Here is a 10,066-nt window from a genome sequence, read left to right as displayed (position 1 = left end):
GAGTCTTGGTTGACCACAAACTTGACATGAGCCAACAGTGTGACGCGGCAGCTAAAAAAGCCAATGCAATTCTGGGCTGCATCAATAGGAGTATAGCATCTAGATCAAGGGAAGTAATAGTGCCACTGTATTCTGCTCTGGTAAGACCTCACCTGGAGTACTGTGTCCAGTTCTGGGCACCACAGTTCAAGAAGGACACTGACAAACTGGAACGTGTCCAGAGGAGGGCAACCAAAATGGTCAAAGGCCTGGAAACGATGCCTTATGAGGAACGGCTAAGGGAGCTGGGCATGTTTAGCCTGGAGAAGAGGAGGTTAAGGGGTGATATGATAGCCATGTTCAAATATATAAAAGGATGTCACATAGAGGAGGGAGAAAGGTTGTTTTCTGCTGCTCCAGAGAAGCGGACACGGAGCAATTGCTCCAAACTACAAGAAAGAAGATTCCACCTAAACATTAGGAAGAACTTCCTGACAGTAAGAGCTGTTCGACAGTGGAATTTGCTGCCAAGGAGTGTGGTGGAGTCTCCTTCTTTGGAGGTCTTTAAGCAGAGGCTTGACAACCATATGTCAGGAGTGCTCTGATGGCGTTTCCTGCTTGGCAGGGGGTTGGACTCAATGGCCCTTGTGGCCTCTTCCAACTCTATGATTCTATGATTCTATGAATCATATTCAATGATATACGGAGCCTTTAAAAAAGGAAAGAAAATAGGTTAATGTTGCAGCCAGGATTAACTCTTATAATGTGGCACCATCACATTGTTTGTAAATAGTGGCTTATATTGCAGATTGGGGATTTTTACCATGCTACCAAAGTAGATTTTTTTTTTTTTAATATTTGCAATGGCAGCAACAATGACAAACATACCCAAATTTGGAGCGTAAGAGGATAGCAGTGCCATCTGCATATAATAGAAGCGGGGTGCTTCTTGCCCCCAGCTTAGGGTGGTGTCCATCTGGGCCCATTAGGACTTCCTCAGTTTTAAAAAGGTTAAAACAATAGGGGGGCAAGAATACAACACTGTCTGACCCCTCTTGACATCGTGATTTGGTCAGACAGTTGCCCCAGCAGACAGTATCTTACCTCGCTTTACTGGCCGAAGGAGCCGGCGTATGACTAAGCCACTTCTGGTGAACCAGAGCAGCACACGGAAACGCCGTTTACCTTCCCGCCGGAGCGGTACCCATTTATCTACTTGCACTTTGACATGCTTTTGAACTGCTAGGTTGGCAGGAGCAGGGACCGAGCAACGGGAGCTCACCCCATCATGGGGATTCGAACTGCTGACCTTCTGATCGGCAAGTCCTAGGCTCTGTGGTTTAACCCACAGCACCACCCGCATCCCTTGAAATCTGATCATAGAATCATATAATTATAGAGTTGGAAGGAACCCAAGGCTCATCTAGTCCAACCTCCTACAATGCAGGAATCTCAACTAGGTCATACTTGACAGATGGCCATCTGTCTGTTTAAAACCTCCAATGAAGGAGAGTCCATCGCCTTCCAAGGGACTCCATTGCACAGCTGAACAGCTCTTACCATCAAAGAGTTCTTTCTGATGTTTAGTTAGAATCTCTGTTCTTATAACTTTAAGCTATTGGTTTGCGTCCTACCCTACAAAGCAGGAGAAAACAAGCTTGCTTTATCTTTCATGTGACAGCCCTTTAGATATTTGAAGATGGTTATCATATTTCCTCTCAGTCTCCTCCTATCCAGTCTAAACATACCCAGTTCCTTCAACCGTTCCTCATAAGGCTTGGTTTCCAGACCCTTGATCATCTTGGTAGCCCTCCTCTGCACACGTTCCAGCTTGTCAATATCCTTCTTAAAGTGTGGTTCCCAGGTACTCCAGGTGTGGTCTGACCAAGGCAGAATAGAGTGGTACTATTACATCCCTTGACCTGAATAGTATACTTCTGATGATGTGGCCTAGAGTAGCATTAGCTTTCTTTGCTGCTGCATCACACTGTTAATTCATGCTAAGTTTGTGGTCTGCCAAAACCCCTAGATTCTTTTCACATGTACTACTGGCAAGCCAGGTGTTCCCCATCTTATATGTGTGCAGCTGGTTATTCCTGCCTGCCAATGTTCTTTGCTGTTGTTGTATACATTCATAAAACAAGCTTTTTTGTTTTGTTCTTGGAAGGACAAGAAAGCATTTTGTAAAACCTCCAGTATTATCATCAAAGCTTCACTCCTTCAGCCCATGAACCATCTTTATGTGCCAATTAAAAAAGCAGAAAGAAGAATACTAGAACTGGCCTAACCTCTCCTCCTATCAGCAACAGAAGACTACTGTTAAAGGATAGTAACAGCCAAGCTACTGTAAACTGTTCCTCTCACCCTTTGGGTGTCAAAATCAAAAGAGCTTTGTCTAATGCTTGGAATCCACCTATCAAGAAAACAAAATCCCCACTGATTGTGTGTGTGCAGTTGTTTGGGTTTTTTTTAAACTCACCGGCAAGAAGCCGATCGACTAAGAAGCACTTCAATAAAATGTCACACCCCAAATCTGGCACCCTGCATTAACTCTGTTGCACACTCACAAACTGAAATGTTGCATGCCTGTGTGGGGTTGGTGGAGATTTTTTTAAAAGGTGACTCTGAGGCGAAAGGTCAGTGAGGAAACACTCATGAGCTCGTTTACTAATAAAGCTAGGAGCATTCTGAACTGCGCTCAAGCCTGCATGCAAAACTCCGTAATTAGATATTTTGCTTTAGGACAGAGCTTTCCAAACTGTGTGTCGTGACACGTTAGTGCGTCGGCTGCAGTGTGTAGGTGTGTCGCACTAACTCTCCCTGTGCTCCTCCCGGGGATGGAAAGGGGTTAGTTTAATCTCCAGTTTGCTAGTAAAACAGAACTGCTGTGTCGCGAAATGATGCATGTCTAAAAAGTGTGCCACCAACACAAAAAGTTTGGAAAGCTCTGCTTTAGGAGGACTGGACTACTAAGTGGGTGAACTAGCCTAAATTGTAAGCAGGATACTAGTTCTGCAAATCCATGCAAATGCCAGAGAATTGAGTTTTGGCTGCAAATGTCAACATTCTGGCAACTTCGTTTAAAAACAGTATACATCCAAAAAAGTGTATATAGCTCTAGAAGCAGGGCCACTTTAAAACTGTGTTGGAAATGACTGATGAGCCATTTGGTGAACAAGATTTCATAGCTCCTTCCTTCTTTCTACAGTGAGCAAAAGTAGAAAAAAGTATACAGTCTAAGGAAATGCATAGACATGTGCTTAGTTTGCAAAATTTATATGTAACAGAATTATGCATTTCCAATCACAGAATACAGGGTAATGGTGCAGATTTAAAACAAAACAAAACAAAACATAGAAACAGCAGATTACTATATACATAGCCTTTTTATGTGCCAAATGTTGTTCTGCTCCATTCTTTCATGCATCCTATTGTTGTGTTCAGATGCCTGGGACTCTTAGAAATTAGAATCTGGACTCAGGCAATGCTTATAAGATGAACAGGCTCATTTTAGAGCCCCTTCATTGCTCAGTTACTGAAAGACTGTTGTTCTTCCATCCATAATTCCGTTTTCCTGTCTGCTACCCTACTGTATCTCCTGAGGTGGACACTTAGCCCAGAGCATTCTGGAATCATGGTCTGGATCAATAAATTGATCTGCCATAAATACTACAACTATCTCAGCCTGTCACCGTTTGTATTACTTCCTTGGCACATCATTGCAGAGATAAGTCAGTAATTAAAAGGGACTGTGGAACCATTGACCTGTGAAGTGAAATGCAAACTACCAAATATCTGTAGCAACACTTTGGGGACTTGATAAACTCCTTGGTTTTGCTGCTTGCCTGGGACAACAGAAACCAGAAGCGGTCAAGTGTTTGGCATATTATTATTATTATTATTATTATTATTATTATTATTAACCTATACCCAGCCCATTTGACTGGGCTGCCGCAGCCACTCTGAATGTCTTCCAACATAATAAAAATGCAGCAAGACACCAAACATTAAAAACTTCCCAATACAGGGCTGCCTTCAAATGTCTTCAGAAAGTTGTGCAGCTGTTTATCTGTTTGAAATCTGATGGGAGGGCACTCCACAGGGTGGGTGACACTACCAAGAAAGCCCTCTGCCTGGTTCCCTGTAACTTCATTTCTCGCAGTGGGGTTGGTGGACTGCATTTGGACTGGCAGGTCACATGTTGCTCAGATCAGGCTTAGGAGGAAAAGAATAACATCATTTTAGAATAGATCAAGCCAACAGAATGTCTCATGAAAAGAAAAATGTCATGTTGAAATGATGAGGAGCTATTCCTTAGTTAGCTTCACCAGGACTGGAGCGCAACAGCCTTAAATGCTGTTTCCATCAAAGTTGGAAAAGCTATGTCATTTGGAATATATCCCCCATTTTAGGTTTTTTTAATACCCAACATTAAAAGAAATACTGGATATTATGAAAGTGCATTAAAGGCTATTTGTTTATGATGCAACTGAATACTCAAATAGTCAGTCCTTTGGTACAAATGGTAAGACAGCACAAGGTGAAGGCCATCTGTATGCTAACTATGCCATGAATACTCTTAGCAGAGGCATAAATAACAGGCCATTTGTCATCTAGACCATGGAGGAGTAAAATCCATAATTCTCACCAACAAAATGACTGGCTATAAACATCTATGAGAAGGGACAAGTAATGTAAAATGTTATCATTGGTGTGGTCTTGACACTGGATTAATCAAGCCCACACGCATTTACCAAGCTCACTTTTCCTGAAGAGTTCAGCAAATCACTGCATCATGACAATACAGATAATACAGATATTGTGGCACCCTAGAGATGGAAGATGTGGCCTGTGAACTGATCCTGAGACTCTCTGCAAAGGTATAACAATGCTATTATTCTCTGATGGGTGTCTGTGAGGAAAGCATAAGGGAAGGTTCAAAGGGATCCTGAATTTGGTGCAGGAAGATGGGATAAAAAGTTAGAGGACCTCTGGGCAGGAATATTGCGCAATAAACTGATTTAACATGGATGACAGTAAATCATCAAACAATAAGTGGAGAGGAAGGAGGCTGAAGTAAACCTGGAGATTTTCATGACATGCAAATTTATCATGGTACATCAAACAACTTACTACAAAATGTGATGGTCAATTTGAAGTAGCATAAAATATGTATCCCTCAGAAACTGACAGATTGCTCATGTCTTACTGTACATATTGTGCAAACATGCTTTTTTCTGTATTATACAGCAAGGGTCGGAAAACTTCATGTTAAGGAGAATCAGTGATTTCAATGTGGCCCCCAATCATTTGAGCCTGCTTATTTGATTTCCAGTAAAACTTTCATTTTGCTGTGATTAACCAGTTATGAGATGCTTCCTTGTTTCAGTGAAATGCCCACCTAATTTACTTCAATGTACAATTGACACTAATCATATAACTGATTTGGGATATAAAAACTGTTTGGATAGTGAGAATTCAAGATTAACTGATACATTGTCTTATTTACACTAAAGTGTATATTTGATAAATAAATAATGATAAATAAGTTGAGCAATGTGTGGATGTCAACTAGCACTTTCATAGTATATTTAACCACAGTATTTAGAATATCAAATTTTGTATTTCAACTATTTTTACCATCACCAATCCCCACAGCTGTGGGGTAAAGTGTGCCATAATTTATTCTGGCTTTTTCCTTTGTTAATTCACAAGATCATGAATCTTACTTCTTGTGACTGCACAGGGTCCCACAATCATTCCAGCATTTCTTTTGAAATGAGAAAGCAAATAAAAATATACAGGATCCGTCATGAGCTACAGTATGACTATTTACATTATAGGGCCTGACTGACAGCTATTGTGAATGTTCTAATCGTATTTTCAGAAAAGGTGATGTAATTCATTGATATGGACTACACACAGATTATTGAGCTCATAGCGATGAATGCCTCCTTAAGAATAAGAATTGCCAATATAATTTTGATATGAAAGACATATGCATCCCACCCACCGCCCACCCCCAAAAGCAAAGGCAGTACTGTTAGCTATCAAACAAACATAATTTTAGGGAGCCTGGGCTGTGGGGAGAAGAGATAGACAGAAAAATGTATTTAAAGTGACTTGGGAGAGCAGTATTTAAACTTCAGTTTAGGGATCTGATTTTGATTCAGAACTGTGACACTCTTCATTTCCATGCTGTTTTGTTTTATTATATTTAAAGAAGGAAAGGCTTGTGGGGAGGGAATTGGTTCATTTTTCTGGCAGAACTCCACAAAAGCTTGTTTTTCATCCTAATTATTTCACCGGAGTTTTGTTTATTTGCTTGTTTGGGAATAGTCAGTGGTACAGATACTAATATAACCACTGCTGTGTTGGTATTTGAAATAATTAAGTATGAAGGACACATTCTAAATCAATGCTGTCATCTCCCCGCTAGCTTTCCATCCTCATTCAACATATTTAAGTGAAGTATCCAATGTGACTATACAAAGTAATCAAAGAAGAAAGGGATTTCCATTTTTGTCTAACCAGGGGGACTTTGTATACTAAATAAATACAATTAACTATTGCAACAGCTGCAATTCAAAACACTACCCCCAGTACATATTTAAAGCCTAATTCAAAACTGAGCTAAGACATAATCATACTGATTTTTTTAAAAAGCCAACTGGTACCTGAATCCTCACCATATTTCCTCCTATCCTGTAGTTCCAATGCACACAATCCTCCAGTATCTGTTAAATATTTTTCTCATTCCCTTCAGATGTTTGATTTCAGAGCCATAAATGGAAAGGGACATACTTTTAAAAATCTGCCAACTCAGGGACAAACTAGGCTTGGTAACTGCAATTATGTGTGATTGAATGTTTTATTTTTCCTTTACTAAATAGCAGGCACAGTTGTGTGATAAGAAATAGGAATATGCTGTGCAGGAAGAGATTTTGCAACAGTTTGCATATCCAAACTGCACCCTCCAAGGAGAATCTCTAAGCTGCTATTTGTCACGGGACAAGGAAAAGGCTTTTTAAAAAGTCAAATTTTAAAGGCAGTTGTGTTAAGTAGACAACAGGTCGATTTTGTAAGCACCACTGTAGTCATATCTTTATCTGATAGTGTTTGATATTGGTCAATTAAGTATCATGCCAACTGCTACTTTATGGGTTCTTCACATGACTATCATCTTCAGTTCACCTCCTTGGCACTTCTTCCTTCTGTGGGGTTTTTGTTAATCTAAAACTTCCTTGTCAATTACAGATTTGAGACCTCCAGGTATAGGGTGGTATACAAATTCTAATAATAATAATAATAATAATAATAATAATAATAATAATAATATCACACATATATGCATGGAGGTTTGTTTTACTTTCTGAGGGCTATATCAAACTAAGTTATACTCACTGACCCATTGAAATGGACAGATCTAATGCCTATCAATTTCCATGGGCCTGCTTTTGAGTAGGACTAACACTGGATACAACCATGGGCCTTTTGATAGCATGCTGGCCACTGACTTGGTTGTGGAAGCAGACAATGAAGGTTTTAAAATTCTGTTTGCAAAACGGAATGTTGGTTATTCCCAGTATTGTGCTGGTTCCTATCTCCTTTAAGCGCAGATCAACTGTAGATACCATGCCAATGTTCACTGTACAGAAAAAATGTCAGGCTCTACCAGTACTCATATCTCAATCAGACCCAATTAAATTATCAAGGAGGAGATGTAGGATCCCTGGAGTCTCCCTATCTACTGAGGCAGAGCCCGACACTTCTTATTCAGACGACACCTGTCCCAAGCGGAGACTCCACTACCCCTTGTTGGAACCCCTAGTGCTAGATCTTTTATCAACTCAAGATATGCATATATGTGTAATACAAGGTTATGAACTGCCTTTTTCTTATTTACTAATTTTGTGCATAGCTTCTTAAAGTAAAGGTAAAGGGACCCCTGACCATTAGGTCCAGTCGTGGCTGACTCTGGGGTTGCGGCGCTCATCTCGCTTTATTGGCCAAGGGAGCCGGCGTACAGCTTCCGGGTCATGTGGCCAGCATGACTAAGCCGCTTCTGGTGAACCAGAGCAGTGCATGGAAACGCCGTTTACCTTCCCGCCAGAGCGGTACCTATTTATCTACTTGCACTTTGATGTGCTCTCAAACTGCTAGATTGGCAGGAGCAGGGACCGAGCAATGGGAGCTCAACGCGTAGCTTCTTAGTCAAGCAATTAAACAAGACTCAGGTTTTGTTCCGACTGAGGTACTAAACTTGTGTTTGGGCTTTATGTATCACTTCAGAATGACTTTTCCATAAAAGATAATAATAATTTCTCTACATAGCTAACTACAATTGTTCAGAAACTCTGGTGATTAAGCAGTATATAAATGTATGAAATGAATAAATTAATAATAGATAATGGCGAAGAGGGATTCTGGACTTGCCCTCAAAGTTTACTACTTCAACAACAACTGAAGTATAACTTTAGATGGCATAACTCAATGGTATAACACATATTCAAAAATATACATTTTAAAGAAGTTAACTCCTTCAATTATTTAATAAAATATTGTAGGAGAAATGATTTAGAAAATTAATCAAGGTAACAGTACTATCTCCCATTAATTAAATAAGTTTCAGAAATTAGGCCTGCCATGAACATTTTTTGGCTTTATCTGGAATTCAGTACAATAGTTCTGTCACATTTATAACTGAATACGAACTGTGGCCAAACAAGAAAATGTAATGGTTTGACTCCCTGTTTAAAGAAAGCTCACACATGTCAAACTGGCTTACCCCTTCAAAAGCTTGCCATTACCGCTCCCCTCTCCACCCCACATCATCTCCCACCTTGAATTCTACCCATGTAAGTGTTTAAAATATGGATGTAACGTGGCTTAAATTCAAGTATTTTGGTTTCTGGACAAGTTATGAAATTTGGCGGCCACTCTAATCCTAAGCACACGTAGTTTCCCTTAATTTTCTTGGAATCTAAAGCCAAATATAGCTATTTGGAAGCAGTTGTTGTTTATCCCAGCTTCCAAGCAGATATGTTTAGGCTACAACAATCTTACATGGGTCATAACTCAGTCCTAGCAATATTTGTTCAGAAGCAATCCTCATTTATTTCACTTCCAAGTAAGAAGTATTTTATTCCAAGTAAGAATGCTTAGGATTTCAGCCATAGATTAACTGTGCATAACTCCTGAACTCATCAGACTATGCTAGGAAAAAGTGAGGAACCCTTGAATCATAAACAAATTGATAAAATCTAGTGCTGAAATGTTTGGTGGAGTTTGTAACTTCAAGACAGTTTGCTTCTCAACAAATGCAATCAAATATTCAGGGACATTACTGTTACATACCACAATCCTATACACGTCTTCTTAGAACTATATAAAAAGTGTAATGTAAATTCCGATCTCCCCCTCCCCCGATATACCATGGGTGTCTTTAAATCTAAAAGAGGCAACTAACAGTAGACTTCGTGTGCTGGAGTTAGGATAGTTGTGATTCTATCATATTTATTTATTAATCAATAAGCAACAGAAGCAGCAATATGGAAATAATAAAATCTAATATAGTTAAGATTTAATACAAAATTTAAATAACCATTAGAATCATGCCTAATGTTACTTTCTAAAAAAAATCCCAAACCATTTTAATATATATACTGAGAAACAAAAGTGAAATGGTGACCATTTACATTTTGATTTTTTTTTTTAATTCCAGAATTCTGGACTGCTTTCTAACTAAAGTACAGCTCCCACAACATACTCCCTTCAGGAGAGAGAGAGAGAGAGAGAGAGAGAGAGAGAGAGAGAGAGGTTTTTGTGCGCGCGGGTGTCTAGTTCTTAAATCAGTCCATTGTGGGGAATGTGTGTTTTTAAAAAAACAAATCCCTGAGAACTCCTGCTTGTTTTTGCTGAGGGGGGAAGGAGAGCTGTTGCTTTTGTTGTGTCTGAGTAGCCGTGCAGTTTTTAGTAACTCTGCAAACATGGGCATGAGAAGGATGTCCCTGCAGAGGCAATGAGGCATGAAATCCCCCAGTTCCTTTACGCAGTAACAACAGCCACATGAAAGAGCAACATGCAA

The sequence above is a fragment of the Podarcis cretensis genome (genome assembly GCF_951804945.1).
Source record: "Podarcis cretensis genome assembly, chromosome: 3".
NCBI classification, from domain to species: domain Eukaryota; kingdom Metazoa; phylum Chordata; class Lepidosauria; order Squamata; family Lacertidae; genus Podarcis; species Podarcis cretensis.
Note: the sequence above shows the minus strand (reverse complement) of the source record.